General features: G+C 42.7%; 1 protein-coding gene across 1 annotated transcript in view; it reads left to right on the forward strand.

Annotated features, from left to right (window-relative positions):
• The first annotated feature begins 9,616 nt into the window (after window positions 1-9,616).
• Window positions 9,617-24,773, forward strand: part of WIPF1 (WAS/WASL interacting protein family member 1) — a 120,857-nt gene continuing 105,700 nt past the window's right edge. Inside the window, exon 1 of the mRNA XM_028509837.2 lies at window positions 9,617-9,789. The gene's annotated coding sequence lies outside the window, so the exon portion shown is untranslated. The remainder of the gene's footprint in view (window positions 9,790-24,773) is intronic.

Here is a 24,773-nt window from a genome sequence, read left to right on the forward strand (position 1 = left end):
GTGCATTTTTAAAAGGCAAATAGCTGGAAGTAGTAAAATAGCCACTAATAGGGGATTTGTTTAAATTATAACATATCATACAGTGAAAGATTATGTAGCTATAAAATAGAATGACATCGTTTTATAGTTAGAGAAGTGGAAGATAAACCACAATATCTGTGGTGGGATGATAAACTGGCCCCCAGATTCCCACTCCCCCTGCCTTATACCCAAAATTTCTCCCAGTTGTCCAGTCATGTACTAACATAGGTGCTGCGGTGAAGGGACTTTGCAGATGTAATTAAGGTCCCAAATCAGTTGGGTGTAAGATAGATTATCTTCAATGGACCTAACAGAACCAGTGAAGCCCATAAAAGGACTGGCACAAGACACTGGAAGCGTGAGAGGGATTCGCTCTGAGGGACATTCTCCACTGCTGGCTGTGCAGGTGGGGGAGGCCCGGTGGCAAGAGACATGGGTGGCCTCTGGGGGCTGACAGCCAGCAAGGAAACAGGTACCCCAGTCCTACCACCATGAGGAACTTGATTCTGTCAATGGTCTGAATGAGCTTGGAGGAGGGTTTTTTCCCAGAGCCTCCAGAGGATTCAGCCTGGCTGGAACTTTGATTTCAGCCTGTGAAACCTTGAACAGAGAACCCAACCATGCCATGACCAGTCTTCTGACCTACAGAACCATTAAATAATAAATGATGTTGATAAATGTATGGTGATTTGTTTCAAAGCCACAAAAAACTAAAGCAATAGATTATTTAATAGAGAAAGAGGGTAAATTACAGAAGATGTATAGTATGATCCCATTTACCCGGCTTTCTATAAGTATTTGTTGATTTTTTTCAAAATGAGGTTACGCAGAAAAAACATGGAGAAGAATATAGGTATATCCTTCTATTACAGTGGTTATCTCTGGAGATAAGATGTGGAAGACTTTCGCTTTATATATAATATTTATGCTTATGAATATTTGAATTGTTTAGAATAAGAATACTTTTCTTACATAAGGAAGAGGACCCCTTTCGGCCCACACACACCCTGCTTCTCTGAACCACCCCCGGGCTGAGCATGCGCTCTTGCGCCACACCATGTTCCATTTCCAGAAGAGCTCACCCGCATTACTCAAGTCTTTGACCAGTCCTACCTAAACCCCCATCATTCTCTACCGAGATAAATATAATATTTTCTTCTTTTGTTATATTTGACAGCGAGAAATCTGAATACTAGTCAGTTCAGGTCATTCACACCAGCAGAAGCTCAGTGGCGGAATAAACAGGAAGTAAAGTCAAGAGACAGTATGCATACTCATTAGAGCAAGAGCATTAGGGTGAAAATAACCTGGAGTTTGAAGTTCACAAACTGAGTGATCTTGGGCAGGTTACTGAAGCGCTTCAAGTCACAGTCTCCTCCTCTGTGAAATGGCGACAAATGCCTATTTCACAAGGTTGCTGTGAGATTTAAATGAGATGCTATCAATATACGTAAAAAGGCCTAGCATAAGTGGTAGAGACTACTAAGGACAGGCCACATGTTGGGAATGCTGTGCTGAGACAGACCGGCAGTTCCTTTTTCATGCGCCTCCCCCCACATTGGAACTGCTGTCAATGGGGCTAGACAGGCTTTAACAACTAACTGCCACGATGCGGTGGTCAGTAAAAGAGAAGTTCTCAGGCACCACAGGGCTAGTGTAGAGGTCAGAGTGCATCCCAAAATGGTAGCTCTAAAAAAGAGTAAATATATATTTAATACTATTGTGCTCAGGTGAATTTGTCTTAATATTGCTAATCACGATGTCCTTCTCTCTCCCTCCTTACTCCAGCTTTCCCAAGATAGTAACATTTCCAGCCTAGCTTTGTCTACAATCAGCATTCAGGAAGCCATTTTTCTTATTAACTCATTCATATCAAAGTGTATTGTGCATGACTGCAAAGGTTTAGCATAATGCCTTTGCCCACTACTAACTTCGTTCAGTAGCTTCATTTTAAGGTTTAATTTGGTATAATAATTAAGGTATAATAGAGACCTAACCCAAGGGAAGGAGGTATCTGTTATAAAACTTTAGGCTTTAATCTTTTTAATAAAAGAAACTTAAACTTTTTCAGCTTGAAATTATTTCAAACTTAAAATGAAGCTGCAAAAAAACAGTAAAAAATGTTTAGCTGTACCCTTCACTCAGCTTTCCCAAATGTTAATATTGTACATAAATAACCATACCCAACTTATTGAAACTAGAAAAAGTGTCACTGATAAAATCCTACTCAGGTTTTGACTTAATTGGAGAGAAATGTTGGGTCTGAGAGGAGAGAGCAGGGGGCATTCTAGACAACTGAAGACTGGCCTTATGGGTGATTTAAAACAGTGGACTATTCAGAACACCATTTACTTTTGGCGTGCAGTGATGAAATGATGGGAGGGGCATGTATTTTACCTTCCTAATTTTCTTTTATGTATACTAATGCAAAAAATTTACATGGACTCTTGAAAGACTTGAACTCAAGAGAGTCCTTATCCCAAGAAGTATTCAATCAATTCCCTAAAAGATTCCAGGAGCTCTCTGCTGAATTTGGGGGAATCAAAGACATCTAAAGATTCTTACCAGTGGGCTACTCCTACATTCCTCTTGGGAGGGATTGTCACATTTAACCCTTACTACAATTCTAGGTGGTAAGAGCTATTTGACTGAAGGGGAAATTGAGGCTTAGAGAGCTAGCAAGGAGACCAGAAGTTCCTGGGCTAACTTCCACACCACACTGTGATCAGTGCTAGTGATTTGTTTCCAATACTGGAATAATTAAAAAATTGCTATACAGAATAACATATCTTCATTTTATATAAAACATAACAGGTACACAATAGCATGGAAATGATTTTAAAAGGCAAATATATGCATATATATGTATATATATATATGAATATGACCTTTAAAAGATCGGTACCTTTAGGGACAAAAGTTTGTCATCAAAAAGAATTCACCCATGCTACAAAATCTCTTTCCCAGAGGGGTATTGTATCTGTTAAGAGCATGTCAAGGTGCAAGTGTGCCCTTGGGAATGGTGCAGGAGCAGACAGCCTGAAGTCAAGGATGAACAACCTCCTCAGCCTAGGACAGCAATTCTGAAGTGTACATGTTCCCACTTTTATGCTTTTATTCAAAGGCACACACAGCCTAGGTTTTTAAACAATATGATTAAACGGTTATTATATTCACCACAACTTGTTGTTCTTTTCAAACACACATATTTTGAAATCTGTGTTGTCTTAGTGAGTGTCAACTTTTCTCTGTGGCCAGGAGCTGGGCCTTCAGAGCTGGCCAGAGCCTGATGGTAACAGTTGGCTCTGGCAATAGAGTAGAGCCTCAGCTTTCTCCAGATGTTTGCTCTCAATGCTACTGTAATTGAGGATATGGGTGGCTGACGATAAATCTATCCCCACTGGTAGCAAAGTACAAACTAATCAAAGAGTCCCTACCCCTTTGTGCGGTACCTGGCATCTTTCCACAGGAGGAGCAACCCTGTTGTCTTGACACAGTGGGTGGGCAGGCAGGTACATGTGGCCCCTGGGCCTCTGCAGTGTGAAACGTAACAGAAATGGAGGCACTTCGAAATGGAGTCCAAGCTGCCGTCCCAGAGGAACTGCCTTGCTCCTCAAATCTTGGGGATGTGTACACTGGGCAAAATAACCTTGGACTGTCCAAACCAACAGTGTATTCCAAACAACTATATGGAAAGCTAACAGGAAAGCAGACATTCTGACTACCAGACTGAAAATTAAAGGCATTCTTTAGAATTAGTACCACTGTGTATAACTAAAGAACAGCACAGCTTATTTGTGACTATAGAAGTACCTTCCATGATTTATCAACACCAGTAGAAATTCCTTCCTTCTACTAATGTAATTATTCCCCATTCCTTTCTCTTCAAAATCCCATTGCCTTTACCCCCTAAACCAAAATACTGTTTGGGTTTCCATCTAAAACAGTGCTGCATAAATAGCCATTCTTTTACATCTCAATCAAATGCTTCTTGACTTTCACATCGGCCTTTTATTTTTAGGTTAACATAGCTGGTGTCAGAGTGGGAGCTAAAGCAGCCTCACCATCACGGACCAGCATCCTGGGAACCATGAACTGCTTCCACGCACTGTAGCCTTCCCAACCATAAAACCCTCTCAGAATCAGTCCTCCATCCTTTTTGATTGAAGTTTTGAAATTGAGGTTGGTGCCTCTATTTGGGACTGGAAGGGGATCCCCCTCAAAGAGGACAATGGCCCAGGGAATGATTGTCCCAGTGATGGCGTGTGGCTGCTGCCCCAGGAGTTTGCTGCTGAGTGAGACTTTTCCCCTCGGGGGATCCCTTCTTTACCTGGTGAAGGTTTCCGGGGATGTGAGCAACTCAGAGCTTGCTACTGCATTGAAAGAATGTTTTTGTCGCAGGGGGGTTTTCTCATGGCTCTCCTGTTGGTAACAAGTGCCCTTGGGTAGGGTGGGGGGATGGTAAACAGCTCACAGGAATTTTATCCCTTTTGGGTAAGTACTCATTTTGTTGGGTGCATTTTTTCTTTTGTTTCCTTGCCTTGTCTTTGTCTGTTGTATTGTCGTAAGAAAAAGATTCCAGTGCTGGCCTGGCGGCCAGGTTGGAGCATGGTCTCACGCACCAAAGGGCCGCAAGTTTGATCCCTCAACAGGGCATGTGAGGGAGGCAACTGATCGATGTTTCTCTCACAGGATGTCTTCTCTCCCCACCCTTTAGGGTCAATGGACATATCCTGGGGTGAGAATTTTTTTAAAAAAGAGAGAGAGATTTCACAGGGGAGGACACAAGCATAAATCCTATAAACCTGTTATCCTGGCAGGGCCCCTGCAAACTGACTGTGCTTGCTGATCTCGCTAGACTGCTTCTGTGTAAACAAATGTATGTGGATTACAGGCACATGAGGTGAAAGCCTCATGCTAAGGAAATCTCGGAAGTCAACACCATAAACTGATGGGCATGGATCCAGCATTTAAGACTCATAAGGACACTTGCCACCTCAAGCAAAGCCTCCTGTGACAGAATAAGTTAGTCACTCTACAAGTTCCTTCCATGACTTATTAATACCAATAGAAATTCCTGACTTATCAACACCAATAGAAATTCCTTTGTCACAGAATAAATTAGATTGACATCAGAAATCTCTAAAAAAATGACAACCTCAAGAAAAATTCTGTGCAATGAGAATTTTAAAAAGGGTACACACTTCACAACCTCATGGTACATCCCTTTTAGATCGTCATATGGCTCCAAAGAACCCAAGTTTTACTTGTTAACATGCATGTGATTAAATAAATCAACAATGTGGACTTTTATTTTTATCCTCAAAATTCCCTTTTGATCCCAGCCATCCAGAAAGTGTATGTACCAGTGTGCATTTGGTAGTCAAGCTACCTGTGGCTTTATTTTATTTTTTTAATCCTTACTCAAGGACATTTTCTCATGACTTTTTAGAGAGAGAGGCAGAGAGGAAGGGAGAAAGAGAAACATAGATTGATTGCCTCCTGTATGTTCTCAGACCAGGGATTAAACCCACAACCTAGGTACGTGCCCTGATCAGGAATCAAACCCACAACTCGTCAGTTATGGGACAACACCCCGATAAACTGAGCCACACTGGCCAGGGCTACCTGTGCCTTTAGATTAATATCTCTTTTGACTTTCTGTCCATCCTTCAAAGCTTTTGGGAAATTAGTCTTTAACAAGTGATCTTCACTCTCTAAAATTCCCCAAAAGTTCCTTCCTTGGGAATTTAGCAAGATATATATGTAAACATTTTGGTCTTTCCTCTTGTGCCTTTCTAATACAATGGACCAACTTAGCAAAAGTAATTTAGGAAAACCTTTGTTTTAAGTCCACCTCAATGGCCTTTCCTTAAGGAAAGAATTTCAAATACCTTGGGAACAATGGAATGTATTCTATGATTGATATGTAGAAGCTTCTAAAATACAAAATGATTTCAAAAACAGGTCTAAAAGGATCTACAGGAAACTTTGGCCATCTGAGCAGGTAATTTTTAACTTAGGCAGTTAAAAGCAAAGGCCTCCTATAAAGGGCTAATAAAAAATTAAAGTTTTAAGAGGAACCTAAACCAAGACAATAAGATCAGTTGGTTTTTTATCCTCTCTCTCCCAGGAACAGCCATTGCCCCTTCCGTGTTCTAAGGGCTTGAGGGAGCTGTCTGCTTGCTTTGGGACCTGACGGCTGTCAGAGGAGATGATTTCTGGAAGGTTGTGCCCTTTGCACACTGTTGGGTCCATGGGCTTGTTCTGTGCCTTCAAAAATATTTGCTGTTTGTCCCACCTGAGACCTGACAAGATAATTCAAGGAATTTAATAATTCCGTGATCAGAAATTAGGTAGAATTAAAAGTATGATAGAAATTTTTTAAAGGTTTCCTCAGCAACTTTCCCAGGCTCTCCTGCAAAAAATCAGGAATGTAAACACAGTTCACAACTGCTTGTGACTGAGCAAACCAAAGGGGAAAAAAAAATAGGCGAGAACCTTTAAAAGCACAAGCAGCTGAAAGGTTCCCTGACCAGGAATCTAACAGGTGACCTTTTGCTTTGCAGGACAACACCCAACCAACTGAGCCACGCTGGCCAGAGCAATATAATTTTTATGACTTTATCTGAATTATCACTGGGTATTTTTATCTTTATTTTTCTCCTAAGCTACCTATGACCTATAGCAATTTGGTAAATTATACCTTTGTAAGCAGAATTGAAACATTTATCTTTTTCTTCCTACCTGATTAGAAAATTTTAGTAAGTGTGTTATTCCTGTTTCCCTGGCCGTGTGGTTATTTACTAAGTTCAATAACAATCTGTCCTCCTGTAACAGGTCACAAATGGAAACACTGGTTATATAACCAAGGCGTTGATGGGAATGTCATGTATGACAGAGACGTGAATCATGGATAGACTCAGGATAGAATCATGGATAGAATCAGGATAGAGTCATGGATAGAATCATGTGGAAGCCTCCCCAGGAAAGCTGGCCTGGTACCTTGCGTTCAGGGTTCCCAGCAGCCTTACCAGCCACCCCTTTTCCTGACGCCCTACAAAATGAATGTAAACAATTTAATATAACTTCAAAGAAATCATTTTGATAGCTTATACTTAGATAATCTTTGTGCCTGATACTATATAAGCCATTTGGAAAGTTTACCTAAACAACTGATGACATCATCAGAGACATACCAAACTTCAACACTGACATGTACAATTTTTCTTAAGATCTGCCCCTTTTGATTAAACAGGAGCTTTCATTTTTTAAAATAACTGTAGGTTGACCTATGCATTTAGTTTTATCTGCCTTTGTTATTTAATTAAATAAAGGAAATTAAGAAATTCAACACCACAATTTATAACCAGATTAATACCCACATTAGAAAAGACACTTTCAAAAGGACTCTTTAACCTACCCAAGATGGAAAGGACCATATCAGTTACTCCTAACTAATTATTGGGCTGCCAAATTCGAAGTCGTTGACTCTTGGATCTGTGCTTCCCACTTAAAGAAAGTTCCTATACCCAAACTGGACTGCTTAGCCAACAGAGGATCTGAAATTAAAAATCACTAGGAAGTGAATCAGACAGCATCTGTTGTGGACAGCTAACCCCAAAATCTGGACTAGGTTTGTATAATCAAACTTTTATTTTTCTTCCTCCCCCTACCCCTTATTTTAGTTCCTTCCTATCTCACAAATAATATGAGAGCCTAAGCACTCACTATAGTAGTTACTGTTTCCTTTTCCCCGTAGATTTCTACCTGGAAAGATAACTCACCAACGGGCATCATTTTTAACCTAATTCACAGGTCAAAACATGCAACTCGTTGAACACATAGTTAAGGGTATTCAATTCCTGTAAACCCCAGTAAAGTTCAGATTTAAAAGTACACTTTTTCCTTGGGCAGATGTTGTAGAGAATGATACATGATTAGGAACTTATCAAAACCCTAAAAGAAATTGTTGGATCTACCACCAAAGCAATAGCTACCCAATAAAAAAAAAATCTTTAGATTCCCTGGGCAAGTTGTATTTGACAGTAGAATTGCTCTTGATCACATGTGAGCTGAAGAGGGTGGGTTTTGCTCTACTGTTAAGGTCTCTTGTTGTAGATGGATAAAACACCTCTGCTGAAGGACAGTTGGAACTAGATGAAACCTGGCACAAACTGAATGATTAATACAGTACCCACTGGCACTCCTAGCTCTTTGATATCTTCAGCTGGCTGCCCTCAGTTATTGCCTCCTGGTTCAGATCTATTCTCCAAATTGGACTTACCATTTTGTTTGTTATTATCGAAATCTTTGCTGTTACACAACTTTGTTCATTTTGCATAGCTTGATGTCACAAAGACACCACTCAAATGATGGTTGTTCATTACTTTCAGATGATTACTAAGGCCTAAGGGACCTCATATCAGAAACCTCAAGAAACCACAGAAGGTGTTTGTCCTTAAGAGTATGACAGACAGTAAAGCTTTCCTGTTCTGACATTCTTGTTGCTCAAATGTGGCCTAAGTCCACTCAGGAAACCTCTCTCCCTCTTACCCAAGTCATGACACAACAGGTATGAGCCTTCCCAGCAACGAAGGCTGAATGATGCTGTCCATACAAGATCGGTGTTGCTTTCCAGAGGCTGATCAGAGATGCTTTCAAGGAAAGATCTTAATCAAGTGGGAGAAATGTGAAAAATAATATAAATGGATCCACTTCAAAATGGAGTTAGAGCTGCTACTCCAGAGGAACTAACTGCCTTATAGGACTTATGCCTCAAACCTTTGGAGTTTAAACTGGGCAAAATAACCTTTAGGCCAAACCGACATTGTATTCCAAACAGCTTTCTGCAAAGTTCACAGGAAAGCAGACTGAAAATTAAAGGCATTCTTTAGAAATAGCACCACTACGTATAGCTAAAGAATGACTTAGCCTATTTGCATCTATTGAAATTCTTTCCTTGACTTATTAACACCAATAAAAGTTCCTCCCTTCTATTCAGGTAATTATTCCCCTTCCCTTTCTCATAAAAACCCACTGCCTTCACCCGCAAGGGAAACACTATCTGGGTTTGTTTCTACTCAAATCAGTGCTTCCCAAATAGCTATTCTTTTGGATCGCCAATAAATGTTTGTTGCCTCTTACTGTCATCTTTTATTTAAGTTAACAGTGGGTTCCACTCCATTTTAAAATTCAGTAAAGTCAACTTGAATTTACGGTAACTCAAGGCTGGACCTTCTCTTTTGAGTTGAGAAGGCAATGGGAAAAAGCGTTCCCTACGGGTGGGGGAGGGGGGCCCCAGCAGCGAGAAGCTGGAAAGGATGCGATCTTTGGGGGAAAGGGTCCAGGGTTGGACACCCCTTCCAGTTCCTCTCTCCTCTGCGAAAGCCGCCGTGTCCCCTCACATACACCCCCACCCTCTAACCTCAGGCCCGCCACGCTCCTCTGGGGGCGGGGGGCACCCCGGGCTGCGGGGCGTTCCGCCTCAGAGCCGAGCCGGGCTGGCTCAGCGCCCCGAGCCGAGGGCCGAGGGCCAGCGGCGGCCTCGCGGCGCGTCCACATGTGGCGGGGCCGCAGGGGGCGGGGGGGACCCGGAGCCGAGAGGGGAGGGTTTACTTCTCCGCGAAGTTCCCGGATGGTCGCAGCCTCCCGGCGCTGAGCGCTTTTCCTGCCGGGCGGCTCAGCCCCACAGACCTGGGAGAAGTTTCCCAGAAAAAAATGCCCGGCGCGTCGCGGGGCCCTGGAGCCTCCTGGAGTCGCTGCGCGGTAAGGGACGCGCCGCCTCCTCGGGCGCCACAGGTTTCCGGGGTCTCCAGGCAGCGACCGCGGAGACCCTCGCGCCCGCCCGGGACGCCAGGACGGGTTGGGCTCGGAACCGCGACTTGGCACCGGGGGCGGGGGGGGGGGGCGCGGGGCTGGTGGTGCAGCCGGGCTGTCGGGGCTGCGGGAGCTGCATCCGCTGCGGGCTGCGGGCGCGTGGCCTCGGGAGGGGCGCGTCTCCGGGCCCCGCGGCCTGCGCGACCCGCCCGTCCGGCAGACAGGGAGGGAAGCGGCCGTGGAGGGCGAAGCTCCGGACGCGGCGCTTCCCGGGCTGGGCGCGTCCCTGGTCCGCGTCGACCCCAGGGCCGCCCGGGGCGCTCGGGACCCATTCGTTGCCGTGCTTAATCCCGGCGGGGGTTTCTCGGAAACGCGCGGGGCTGCATCTACACCCCCCCAGCTCGGCCGGGTGGGGACTTTCGGGCATCCCGGGGGCCAGTTCATGCCAGGAAACCGCCTCACCTTTTTAGCCGGGGAATCACACCCATCCCGTAACTCGGTTTCCCCAACTAGCCTCCCGCGGTTGTCCCAAGACTGATGCTCGCTCTGTGGTCCTTGTGGACGCGCGCGTTAGCTGCATCTGTTCACCGTAGAGGCACTTCCAGTCCCGGTCAGCACTTTTTCCCCGACCAGGGAGGGCTTCTTCTGAGCTATCCGCACAGCTTGACTTCAGTCTCCTTCTCCCTAGTTTTTTCTATAGTATTAACATAATCCTTCCTTCCTTCCTTCCTTCCTTCCTTCCTTCCTTCCTTCCTTCCTTCCTTCCTTCCTTCCTTCCTTCCTCTTTCCTTCTTTCTTTCCTTCTCTCTCACTCTCTCAAAACAAACAAACAAACAAACAACCCCCCCCCCCCCAAAAAAAAACAACAGTTAAAAACAAAGTTACAAGTGTAAGAGGAACCAGCTGCCCCACTCGGGGCGAGGTGGGTGGGGGCGGTGGCCAGATCTTCAACTGCTGGTGAGGTTGAACTACTTGAGATTAACAAAGGGTGTGTCTGTGTGAAGACGGCTACAAGGTCCTGGGTAGTCCCTGAGGGGCGAGTCCCTCCTGGTCCCGGCTCCTGGCCTTATCTCAGTTCTCCGGGAAGCCTCTCAAGTTGTCCGCAGTGATTGGGTGCCTCGATACCTTTTTCTGAAAATTGTGTGTCACTATTGTCCCCTGGGTAGTCACTGGATGCCACTCCCAGTCGCTGACCGCGTGTAACCCCCGACTCCAGGCGATGCAGCCTCGGAGCCCCTGGCCAGAGGCCGGCCCTGGGTGGGTTTTATGTTGCCAGTTTCCAACGGCAATGTCGAACAGCACTGTAGCTTCATTTTGAGTCATTGGCATATTTTTCCTTTTCAAGACTGTATTTTTCTAATAATGGATAAATTAATTTCAAGAAATTTCCTATTGAAGTTTTTATAAATCACATTTTTACTTCTTGAGGTGAGGGAGCCCTATATCAGCATTTTTCATCTTAATTCCTCTTTATAGTGCTCAAAACACGGCTGTCTGTTCTTGCTGTGTATCTTTACCTGCATGCCATCCCACAAGGTTAAGTTTCTCAGGGACTAAATCCACAGCCGCCTGTAGGAAACCCATTCATTACCATTGAATGGAGGTATGCAGACTAGACTCTGCAGATGTTATTAAAACATTTTAATGACATCATCTTTTTACTTGGGACCCACCCAACCCCTGCCTTCAATTTGGCTTCCTGAGAAGCACATAAACTCTTTTAGGTGTTTGTAATGAAAAGGAAAACGTTTTGTCAGCAAGGTATGATCAAATTCTGGGACATTTAGAGACAATGAAATTACTTCCAGCTGGAGAGATTCATGTCTTCTTTCATTTGTTCATTTCACAAAGTGCCTACTGGGTACCACCTTCTGGTCCCCTTAGTTATATTGTGCATCCTGAGCCTCATTTATCTCCTCCAAGAAATGGGGTTGATAGTCTTGGCTCGCTCTTCATTACAAGGTGTGAGAAAATGGGGTGTGCAACGGCCAAAAGCAGCACAGCACAAGGCGTTAGGGAATACCCAGCACCATATAGCATGTGGCTCCAAGACACGAGAGGGATAAGGAGCTAAAGTGGTGGAATGCGGGCAGTGAAGAGAAGCTTGTATGCCCGTCTCAGGTGCTCTAGCTGGACGAGCCCCCTTTTGTGGCAAGTATTCGGAACTGGTTCTGTGTCACTGTCTTTGATATTTCAGGTTGTAATTTTAGGAACATTTATGGTTTCCACAATGCACATCAGAAGAACAAAACCAATGTGCCTTTATCTGTTGCTTTCGATTTTAAGCACCTGAGATTTCGTATTCTGTCTCTCAGAGCCGTGGTCTTCCTGGAGCCTGCGCTCCAATGAGCTCTACCAAATTCTAGTGATTTCCTTGCAGAGGTCTCTCTGCCACTGTGTCCCAGCAACCCACAATTGTGCTGCAGTGCTGGGAGGTTTGGAGGGCTTTTCCTTGTGAATAGCCAGGACTCACATATGTGAATCAGGTCACAGTTGGAATCAAGCCAGATACTCATCCAGCATTGAGGGTCCCTGCTAGGGGTCATTGCTGTGCTCTGTCCTAAGGGTAGAGGGGGAAAGCTAGCTCGGAGAGAGGTGAAGTTTGACCCTGAATGCTTACCTTCTGGTAGAAATGAGACATGGTTTTAAACAGAAGGAATGCAAGACAGAATATAGTAAATAAGGTTAAAAAAAACGGTACAGATCAAATACAGGGAATTTAGAGGAGAGTGAAATTACTTCCAGCCAGAAGGTGTCAGTCCTTTACCCATTTGTTGATCCATTTAACAAGTATTTATTAAGTGTGTACTACGTGCCAGGCAGAGGAAGGTTAATAGGCAAGTGTGCTTCATGCTTCACCTTCCCTGCCCCGACTGGGGAACAGGTCAGGCCCCACCTCTCTGTGATGAGCGAACACTTCCTCCCTCAGCCTCACCGTACTGCCCAGCCCAACATTTGTCAAAGTAATTAACCCTGGCTCTTGTATACTTTGGAATAATAAAAACTCTAGGCTCACTGAAGCCCCCAGAATACCTTCAATTAGCTGGGTAATGCTATTCTGCCCAACACACTTTAACCAGTATTGAAGTATGCTGGTCCTTAGCCGTCTGTATGACTAGAAGCTTATAAAGGTTTGATTCAGTTAGGCTGGTGTGAGGCCCAAGAGTCTAGGTTTTTAAAGCCCCCAGGTGAGGCTGACGTGCTGCCTTGGGCGGGGGTCCCTCAAGGTGGAAGCATGTGACAGGCATTCGGACAGGCCTTGTTTCCCGTCCCAACTCTGTCATTTATAAGTTCTGTGACCTCTGTTTCTTTACCTTTAAAATCTGCCTTGTTCTGAACGTGGGATGAATCACACATGTGGATCACTTAGCAGATTGTCCAAGGTAGTGCTGCGGTTCAGTATCTGTGGGCTGTTATCATCATCGTCAGTGTTAGTTTGTGCAAAACGCGGTTGATGTTCCTTTTTTCATATAGAAATACAAAGAGCCTAAACACAGGAACTGCTTTTTATATAAAGTAACATTTTCAACAATCCCTTAGCTGTTTGTAGTCTATTGAGAGTCGCATACCAGTCGCCTCAAGTGTTCTCTTAACATCTAAGAAGGAGTCTCACAGAACAGAATCTCAGTTTTCGGGGCTCCCAGCCTTTGGTATTGGCTTCCCCAGTGGAGCCTACTCTACTGAGATTGTCAGGGCAGATACAAGGCTGGAAACCAATGACATGCTACTTTCCTGGCCCTTTGGCACCAGGAAGTGCCAGGGTAACACACTGTGGCCATCGTGCAGTGACCATCATCAATATGGGGTGACCAGTAGGACTGCTTGTCTCAGGTCAAACCGCTTTGGTCACAGATATAGCACCTAAGCCCATGGAGTGGACATACCACTGCTCTTGTGTTCTCTCTTAGCCAGGGGTCAGGGAACTGTGATTCCAGGGAAGCATGCTCGCTATTAGTCTTCAGATTAGTTGTAAACTAACTTTGCTAATACTCAATAAAAGAAGAACATAGCTAAAATACATAGGACACACAATTACTTCCAATTTTCGTTAGTTTAGAAGCTTTAGTAAATGTTGCTATGATGTTATACAAATTTAGTATTTTAGCATTGCTTACTATGGATATATTTTTTTCTCATCCAATAAGCCATATTCCCAGTGTAACTCAGTTTTTTCTTTTTCATTCTCTTTTATCTCCTAGTTATATTAATTTGAGTGAATTGGAATTTTAAACCTTTCTATGATCTGGCAAGCTTTAAAAAGTCTCCCTTTTCTTCCCTTCCACTCACTCTCTCTTTTCCTTCTTTTTTTCCTATAACATTACCACTTACTATTTGTCATTTAATTGAATCATTTATAGTCACACAAGGCAGTCACAGAGCTAGTATTCAAATCTGGGGCAGTCTGATTCCTAACTTAACCCTAATTTCCCCTTCAGTGGTGGTGTATACTACTCTTCATGTAGGGGACTCTTTTGTTCCCCTGTGTGCCTTTGCTTACTTGCCCTTTCTTCTCCCCACACAGCCATTTTTTTCACTTAATGTTGCATCCTATAGGTTCTTCACCCTGGCCATGAATACTTGTTGGGAAGAAAAATAATAGACTTTGCTAAAAATAAAAGGAAAGTATAGCTAAAATAAACAAGAGATACCATCGCCCACAAATTTCACTAGTTTGGTAGCTTTGATTCAACATGGCTTGCATTATAAAAACCTGCTTCTTTAGAAGAGCAAAATGCCCTCTTCTGCACGAGCTGATTCCTGCCTTTCCTGGTAAATTCCCATAGCTGTTTGTTTGCGCGTCACCTGGGGCTTGGAATCCACTCTGTCCTGTACTGGACTTACGTGTATGTGTCCTTCTCCTTCATTAGTTTATAAACTCTCTCAAAGCAATAACTTACAAAAATCACTTTTGTATTTCTTCAAAAACAATAGATTTTTATATAGGAGGGTCTCAATTAATGTTTATCGAATGGCAGTTTCCTACTGCCACTCTGGTCTGAGAGTGGTAGATCACACTGATCTGAGATCAGTGAATTTTTCACGAAGGCAAAGTGGATTTTAATGTTTTACAGAAGAGTATCTGGTTTCTGAAGATGCTAGGAAACAGATTTCATCCTAAGGGTAGTCCTTCACCATCATTGGTATGTAACATATGACATTATTTTTTATTCACATATATAATTAGCTTTATTATTGTTGTTGATTTTAGGGCACAGGTGGCAAACAGAAGGCTGAATCCGGCCCTCCACCTTGTTTTATCCGGCCCGGCACCTTGTTTCTACCTGGCAGCAGCACTGACCTCTCGCTTAACTATTAAGGAGTAGTTACATTTATACAGTCCTAAAATTACATTCCGTCCTTTAAAGGCAACTGTGAGGCTGATGTGGCCCCCAGTGAAAATGAATTTGACACCCCTCTTTTAGAGAGAGAGGAAGGGAGAGAAAGAGAGAGAAAAAAACGTTAATGTGAGAGAGAAACCTCCATCAGTTGCCTCCCGTCTGCACCTTGACTGGGGATTGAACCCACAGCCTAGGTATATGCCCTGACGAGGGAGTCGAACCTGAAACCTTTCTGGTATAGGGGACAATGCTGTCACCAACTGAGCCACCCAGGGCTATAATTAGCTCTAAATGCTGTTTATTTTTATATCTTCCAAATTGAACAGTAACAATAATCCTAATAATTAAAGAAAAGCATTTTGAGTTCTTTTGGGAAGGGTGGGACTTATTATTATAATGTAGAACCTAAGAAGTGATACTTCTGCCTAATACCTGTATCTGGTGCCTGGTTCATTTCCATATAAATGAGGGTTGGGACTCTCCCATCCATGGAGTTTCCATCTTTTTTTTTTTTTTTTTTTTTTTGACTAAGAGGCAATGTACAACCTGAGAAAGAAGTTTAAGCAAAATTGAAGACCACTAGCTTCCTCCCAAACTGTCACAGACTCCTTTGTATTGGAGGATACTTAGTTCTATGAGGTAAGAGGTGTCTGCAGGAGAAAGGACACAGTGAATAAAATAGAAAATTTAGAGCCAAATTGTTTCCTGGGACAGTGGAGTCCTTTACAACTTCAAAAACAGTTTATTTTTATATGTTTTGTATTCTTCTTATATAAACTGTATGTACTCATTTAAATATATATCTATATATTAACATTATTTAAATAGATATTACATTATTTAAATATACTTTTCCTCTTGTAAGCATACTTGATTTCTTTAAATGTATGTAATGTGTATACCTTACCTCATAATAACATACTATTACCCTATTCTTAACAGCTGTATAGCATTCTGCTGAAGGGATGGATATGTAAGACTGGTGCATTATTGTCTACAGTCACCCTTTAAAGTTCTCACTGCCAATTCAGTGACCACCAGCTCACCTGTTAGCTCTTGCTAATGATGCCCAAACAATCAACCCACTGAGTCAAGTCAAACAACCAACCAATTCAGTGAGAGAATAAATATAGTCATTTCATTGGCATCCACAGACCAAATGGGCAGTTGGTTGAATTTCATGCTTGTCAACCACTTGTGTGTCTCCTCAAGCCATTTCTGAAACCTCCCAAGCATTTTTTTTTTTATAGACATACACAGAAGATTTAATCTATAGACTGAAGAATTTAGGCCTGGAATGGGCCAAGAGAGAAATCTGGCCACATCTTAGAGTGATGCGATGCTGAAACGTTGATAATATTATCAAATAATACTTTAGGGGACCCTGAACCTCCCCCTGCCCCCATCCACAGCAGAACGGAACTTGAAAGTAGAGAGCCTTCAGACCTTGAAGAAGATCTTGAGGAAACATGTATTATAGCTATTTTTTTTTTAAATGTAAACAGTGAGATCAGTGTCTTAACCACAATAGTCTTGTGTTATGGGGATGGATATTTAAAAATAGAGACAGTCAGATCTGCCTGAAATATAAAAGGGGATAATGGGCTGTTAACAGGCCCCAGTCCAGTAAGCAGCACCTGTGAGTGCGGGGGGAGGGACTTCCAGGAAGGACCACTGGTGATGGATTGAGAGAGGCCAGAGGGGAGGGAGACTGGAAGACTGACTAATCCACTCATCCGTCCCAGGTCCCAGAAGGCAAGTTAAGGGACACCAAGACAAGTTTTCATATGGCACTGAAGTTTCTAGTTTGATTTTTGAGGGTCTAGAAAAGGGCAAAGTAGTTGAAGCCCTTTTAAAACCTTAAAAAGTAGTAAAGCAATTTATTTTAGCAGTGCCTATTTTTACCTATTAGAGCCAGAATTTGATTGCTATGTATGGTTTAAGAAATAGGCCCTGGCTGGCGTAGCTCAGTGGATTGAGCGCGGGCTGGGAACCAAAGTGTCCCAGGTTCAATTCCCAGCCAGGGTATATTCCTGGGTTGCAGGCCATAACCCCCAGCAACCGCACATTGATGTTTCTCTCTCTCCCTCTCCCTCTCCCTCTCTCTCCCTCTCCCTCCTTCCCTCCCTCCCTTCCCTCTCTAAAAATAAAATAAATAAAATTTAAAAAAAAAAAGAAATAAGCCAAAGTATCAGTTTAAATAATCTCAGGTTTTGTGGGTAAAATTCCACACTGTTCTTTTCCCTAGTGTTTTAGTATTGTTTTTTTTTAAAAAGCCTCACATTTTTTGAGACAAATTCAAAAACTAGATTGTTGTTAAATTGGTGTGGAACCACACGACCATGTTTGAATGTTGTTGGGCATAAGCTGGATAGAGGGAAAATGAAGAAAAAAAGAAAAGGAAAGGAAAATTCGGGCTTACTTGAGTGATATTTTACAAGATGTTGGACCTAGAACCTTATTAATTAAACATGATAATTCTCCCCCTCCTCCTTTTCCCCTTTTTGATGAGGAACTGAGAGAAATAAAAAAAAATCTTAATTGGTTAAAGGACTATGTGGGGGTTATTATGGTATTATGTTAACTTTAAGCTTCCTTTCCATACAGAATTTTTGTGTATATCATTTCCACTCTGCGGTGATGAAGGAACATGTCCCTTATAGTTAGGAAGAGGCTTTTGTTAACCACCAAGCCAGGTGCTCAGCCTTTGTAATCCAATCTTTGCTTCCTTGTTTTCACTGAAAATGTGACTCTTTTAAAAAATTAAATTGTAGTTTTTATTTTGCTCAGATAACAGAAGTAATCTATACTTGATATAAGACCAAAAAAAGAAGTATATAAAGAAAAATTAATAATTTTTCTTTTATTTTTCTCAAATTCTAACTCCTTGAGGTAATCAACATTATCATGATACTTCCTCAACTTTTTTATATATATATACACACACACACAAATATATATGCACATATATAGTTTTTTCTATGAAAAATAGAAACATTCTGTGTATCAGGCTACAAGATTATTTTATTGAGGCATAAGTGACATAACTGTGTAAGTTTCAGGTGTACAGTGTGTTGATTTCGTATACTTCTATTTGCAGTAGTATTGCCACCATAGCATAAGCTAGCACCTTTTATGTCATAGAATATTTTTTGTGGTGAGAACACTTAAAATATAGTCTCTTAGCAACTTTCAAGTATATAATACAGTGTTGTTAACTGTAATCACAGTGCTGTGCAACAGATCTCTAGAACTTATTCGTATTCTAAATGCAAATTTGTACCATTTGACCTATATATGTATCTCCAATTTCCCCACCTCCCAGCATACCCTCCCCCTCAACCACCATTCTACTTTCTGTTTCTGTGAGTTGAGCTTTTTAAGATTCCATGTGTGACATCATATAGTATTTGTGTTTTCTGTCTCATTTATTTCACTTAGATTAATGCTCTCAAGATCCATCCATGTTGTCACAAATGACAGGATTTCCTTTTTTCTTTTAGCTGAGTAATATTTCATTGTGTGTATATACCTCATCTTTATCCACTCATCTGTTGATGGGCACTTGGGTTGTTTCCATGTCTTGGCTATTGTAAATAATGCTACAATACACATCAGGGTGCAGATATCTTGTGATATCCATGAGATTTTTAAAATATAACAAAACATTATAAACATCCTCTCCAAATTAAAAAAAAAACTAATTTATATCATGGCTGATTAATTAACCAGATTGTTTCCAGTTTTGTGCTACTTCAACAGTCCTCTGAATATCCTTGTGTGTGAAGTTGACCACAGTATTGTACAGAAGCTTTTCACTTCTGTCTGTCAGAGTCCCCAAAGTGGTATTACTTTCCAGAAGTTATGGTATTCTTAGTTCAACTAACATGACTTGAAAGTATCTGTTTGCCCACATTCTTGGTAGCATAATTCATTTTAGAAGTATAAACTTTTTAATCTCTTTTTCCTGTTTTGTTTCAAATCATTTCTTTAGGGAGCACTTGTCACTCTCTTTACCTTTTTAGATCTGAATTATTCATGCCCTGTCTTTTCCTTCATTTTCCAATGGACATGTGACCTGTCTTCGAACTGGAGGAGAAAACCTTGAACCTAAGCTCACTGAGCTTCATCTTCTGTACTGAAATAAAGCAAAAACATTTGATTTCTATTTATTATAAAGTAAATATAGACCTTTGAATCCTATTTTTTTCTTCTAAAAGTATATTATTTAAGAATGGTCTCAGGGAATATAAATGTTATAATGGGAAAAACAGAAACTTATTGCATACAAAGATGGGGAATTTTAAAGGAGTTTTAAGCTTGCAAAGCTAGCTGGGTGTCCCTCTCAAGTCCAAAAGTCTGAAGACAAAGATTCTTTGAGAGCATTATTTGTAAGTTATGCTGAATTACATCAAGAGGAAAAAGTGAATCACAGCAGATAGGAATTTAAACCTGGAACATCGTTGGAAACCCCTGCCCTGTTGCTTCTGCTTGTTTTTCTGGGAGGTGAGACTAGATTCCATTTCTTCTGTCCTTGTAGTTGCTGAGTTCATTATGAAATTATTTGTATATAACTCCAGCAGTACATTGGCTAATCAGAAACAGCTGTACCACTGGATTCATTTATATGAACAGAATAACTAAATCAATCAGCAAAATTTCTTGTGTTTGGGTAGGTTTGGGCCAACATTGTGTAGCCCAGAATAATAACTGTGCTTTGTAGCTAACCTGACCCAGATGGCGAAGAGATCGTGTCTGGGCAGCAGAGGTTGGAACTGGAAACTCAGAGCCCCTGTGAGTCCTTGATATCTGCCACAATAAAGTGTAACCCGATTTTTAATGTTGGTGTTTGAAAAGCTAAAAAGCTTTATAAAGGGACATCCTGTTCAGAAAAGAGCACAGGAGAATTCTATCCTCTGATATCCAGGAGGGCTGGGCCTCCTGATGAGGCTGAATTGCCGGAGCAGTGTCCCCTGAAAGATCAGTTTGTATATTCTGCCAAACTGCACAGGCTGAAACAAGCCAAGGTCCCCATGCTGGGAAAATGTCACAGGCAAGACAGACAAACTGACGTGTCTGTCTAGAGGGAGCCATGCTAAATCAGGGGGAAGACACAAGTTCCCAAGCGAGACTGAGGCTGAAGTCTTAACATAACATACCAAGAGGAATTCCTCAGAATGTGTGTTCTTGGGCAAAACCCAGAGGTCCACGAGAGTGGAGTGAGTTTGCAGAATGCCGCCCTGTTCATGTGGTTCTTACGGTTTGTCTTAATGGAGACCTCAGTACAGTAAGACGTGAGGTCTGATGAGAACAGAAACATCATTAGACCCTGATTCTCCATGTGTGATGCAGTCTGAGGAACCCTGAACTCTCTACCACTTAAAAACACAGGTCACTCTCAAGACCAGAATTCCACTGGCCAGGTCCTAAGGCTGGATTGGGCTCCGAGTGCCTGGTTGGCCTGCTGTGGAGCTAGCCTAGGTAGGGAGCTGCTGCATTAGGTTTTACCCATGATTGGCAGAGTGAGGGAAAGGCTGCCAGGAGGAATTGGCAGCCCTCCTCTTGCTACATTCCATGGTTTTGGCATTGGAATTTGCAGACACATCTTCTTGGGGCCCCATATGCTGATGCCTGAATGTGTGTGATCCCTCCACCCTACCTTCACTTTTACTCTGCCCCTGGTTTTGGATGTACAGATAGTGTAGACTTTTGAAAACTAAGTCACTTCGAGGTTAAGACCTGATGTCAACCAGCTCATTTACTTCATTCCTTTTGCTCTGAATCTGCTAAAGGCAAAGTGAGTGGTAAAGATAAAGTGGTAGCCTGGGAGTTCAACACTTGTATTCTAATCCCAGCTTTGTTGCCTAGTGGTCATGTGACCTTGACAACAATAAGCAGTATGAACAAATAGAGCATCTGTAAGAATGAGGAGAAGATTGAGGCTAGTGATGCCAGTGATGCGACTGACTTAACATCTCCGATGTAGACAGTGCCTGGTAGACAGTGTAACTGTGAACATTTTATTTGTTTATTTAAAATCCTCACCCAAGGATATCTTTATTGATTTGAGAGAGAGAGGGGAAAGGGTAGAGACAGAAAGAGAGAGAGAAACATTGATGTGAGAGAGAAACATTAATGTGAGAAACATGGATTGGTTGCCTCCCTTACATGTCCCAACCAGGGATCAAACCCACAACCTAAGTCTGTGCCCTGACTAGGAATTGAACCTGCAACCTTTTTTAATGTATTCGAGGATGCTTTAACCAACTGAGCCACCTGGCCAGGGCAACAGTTAACACTTTAACTCACCAGTCAGAAATTTCATGAGTCTGAAATGTTACTTTTGCCCTTTCTTGACTATTTGGTAAATAAGGTAGAGAAGTATGTATATCACATTTCTCAGTTAGCTAAAATAATACATGTGTGCTGTGTATAATATATAAATGTAAAATTACATTTCAGCAAACTCATCGAATTCTTCATTTGTACTTGAATCTCACTGTATGCTTGCTGGACAAGAACATGAACTCTTACCCTGAGACTTTCTTTGTGATGCTATTTGTGGGAGTGGGGTAGGAGCTCTCCGAGTCCTGGTCTGTCTGCAGATCTTGTCTTCTTTACGTGCAGTGAAAATCACACTGCTTCACTACATGCACACACACATTGTAGTCACCTTATTCTCTACTAGTGTGTGTACATGGTCACGACTTGAAGCCACCTGCCCTCACCATCTACCCCACACAGGAGCACGTGTGCACACACGTGCACACATACATCATTGGCTAATTCTTTTTAAAGAGCATTTCAGATATAACCAATTCCAAGCTCCATTGGGGAAATACATGCATTGCTGTAGTTTTATATTCATCAGCCTTTGCAGTTTCTTAGAAGGCAGAGGTCGTTGCTCTCTACAGTGCTCTGTGTACAGCCTCAGACAAAACACCATGTGCCGGGGACTGTAGGTGCATGCTCTGTAGGATGCTCACTATGATGGTGATGATTCCTGGGAGTGGATGCAAATACCAATGGGACTTTCCGTTGGGAGTTCTACCATGACTGTTGATTGGTGCTTGTGGCTGTTACTGGTTAAGGCTCTTGTTTGTATTTCTCACCCCTGGTCTGAGGAACAATACGTTGCTGTTTTGGCTCAGAGGCAGGCCGTTTTGGATGGCATCCAAGAAACTGTGCATTGCTCTTGCTTCTCGAGATTGGTGCTAATGTTACAGAGCATCCAGTTGTGCACAGAAAGATCCTGGGCCAACACACTGGTCAGTGGTGCCCCTGTGGACTTTCTGCTTTACAGAGAAGTTAGACAAACTTGTCTGCCTGGGAAGCTGAACCTGAGGACTGGTGCCCAGAGAGTCCAACCAACATTTGTAGAAAAGGAGAAAATGCTCTCTCAGTTCCAACCCAGATGCCCCAAAGAAGATGGAGGTCTAATAAGAGCTTTGCTTATGCTTCCTTTCAGCTCTAGCCCCAGCAACATGGAGGGGGAGGGGGAAAGGGAGGAGGTTCCTGGTGATGGACAGAGTGCAGAGGTCAGCAATGACAGCAGGGAAAAGAATCTGGTGGTTCTGAGCTACAGGGGGGAAGCCCCACAGTGGGATGGGGAGGCAAGAGGTGAAGGGACCGGGTTCCTAAGGTTCCTCTGTAGGGGTAAGAAGCTCCCTGGCCTAATGAAGTCGCTGGGCAGGGGCCCAGAAAGTGCAGGGAAACTCGATGAGCTGGATTAAGCTGTGGTCTGCCCTTAGAAAGAACTCACAGGAAACAAGTAAGAGGGTGCCTGCTCTTCTCATGCTTACACAAAGATGTTAGGAATGACATATTTCTCTTCAGATTGCCACAGGCCATTTTGGGACAAGTAATAATAATATCATCTAATGTAGATACTGCTTACTATGTACCAGGAAATCTTATAAATGCTCTAAATTAAATCGCCGAATCTGTATAGCAACTCTATGAGGCAGGCTCTGTTATCTTCATTTTAGAGATGAGGAGTTCGGGTTAGTCACCTTGCCCAAGTTCACACAACTAACTTGACACAGTCGAGATTCAGTCCAGGTCAGGTGGCTTCAGAGTGCACTCTGAAACCTGATGCACTCCTGCTTTTTTTCCAGTAAGGGACATCCAGTTGTAAAGAACCTAGGTGGCCCCAACTGTTTTCAAGCAGATAGCTGACTACTGGTGCAGTGTTCTGGGAAGTAACCTAGGCTTTCTGTTCGTCTGTTTTTCCTGCCTGGCTCTGGGTTAAGGTCACCAACCCACTGCAAAAAGGACAGCCAGAAATAATCAACCAGCTGCTGACCCATCAGCAAAAGGGCCTGTTCTCTGTATCTGAATCACCCACTTTAGCACCTGACACCCGTCACACACATACATTGTAAATGACCGTCTGAGACTTCAGCGGTCTCTAATGAGGAAAAGAAGTTTCCTAAAGTGTCACAAATGCTGCCTGATTAAGACAGGTGTCAGTGACTAGTATCACATTATGTTCTCAAGAATAAATGAATCAGTTTTGTTTAGCCAGTGGGGAAAGACTATAAACTCAATTATAAAGTGCAGAACTTTTCATAAAACCCCAGAACGTTAGAGTTGGGAAGCAAAGTGAAAATGGAGATAATTTTGCCCAACCTCCATTTCACAGGTGAAGACACAGAATCACAGAGAAGTTAGATGACTTTCCCAAGGCCAGTTGCTATTTGGTGTCAGAGTTGAGACAAGAGCCCAGGCCTGCTGAGTTCCAGTTCGGCACTCTTTCCCTTGCTTGAGACGGCATAAATTATTCTATGAAGTTTTATAATTCTATGAAAAATTCTTTGAAAAATTCTATGAGTTTTAATTTATTAAATTCATAATTTAATAAATTATGGGTGAAGCCCTAGCCGAGTGGCTCAGCTGGGTGAAGTGTCATCCAATATACCAAAAGGCTGCAGGTTCAATTCCTGGTCGGGATACATAAGGGAGGCAATGGATCAATGTTTCTCTCTCACATCGCTGTTTTCTCTAACTCTCTCTCCCCCTCCCTCTCTCTCTAATAATCAATAAGCATATCCTTGGGCGAGGATAAAAAAAATTACAGGCGAAACACAGAATGGTCTGTTTCCTTATTGGACAGGACCAGGTTAACTTTGCCTTAAAGATGTGAGAGATACAGCTGCACACCTCCTTCCTGTACAGCACACAGGAAGCCCAGGACAGGACAAGACCAGGCAGTGTTCACGGCACCTGTCCCCATGGAGTTCACAGCATGGAGCCTCTGCTTCCTTGACAGACCTGAGTTGGACAGCAGACACCTGTCCCCAGTACTTTCTGCTGAAGCCATTTGTTTTGGAGGTGAAGGAGTCAAACTAACTCAGTTTATAGCAGAGTTCAGTGAAGGAAATGAGGGAGAAGAGGAAAATGGTCGCTTCCTTTCTGTGAAGAAAAATGTTTCTCAAAACCCTGCTGCTTAGAGTAATTGTCAGGCAGCCAGGCCTCAGCCAGGCTTTGGCCATGTTGATGTTCGAGATGCCTGCAAGCTGCAGGACTCCGGCTGGACTGCTGGGATGGAGGAAGCTAAGTCCCTCCTGGAAGAGGCCCAGGCAGCCTATGGAG

This window comes from Phyllostomus discolor, chromosome 4, assembly GCF_004126475.2.
Source record: "Phyllostomus discolor isolate MPI-MPIP mPhyDis1 chromosome 4, mPhyDis1.pri.v3, whole genome shotgun sequence".
Lineage (NCBI taxonomy): Eukaryota > Metazoa > Chordata > Mammalia > Chiroptera > Phyllostomidae > Phyllostomus > Phyllostomus discolor.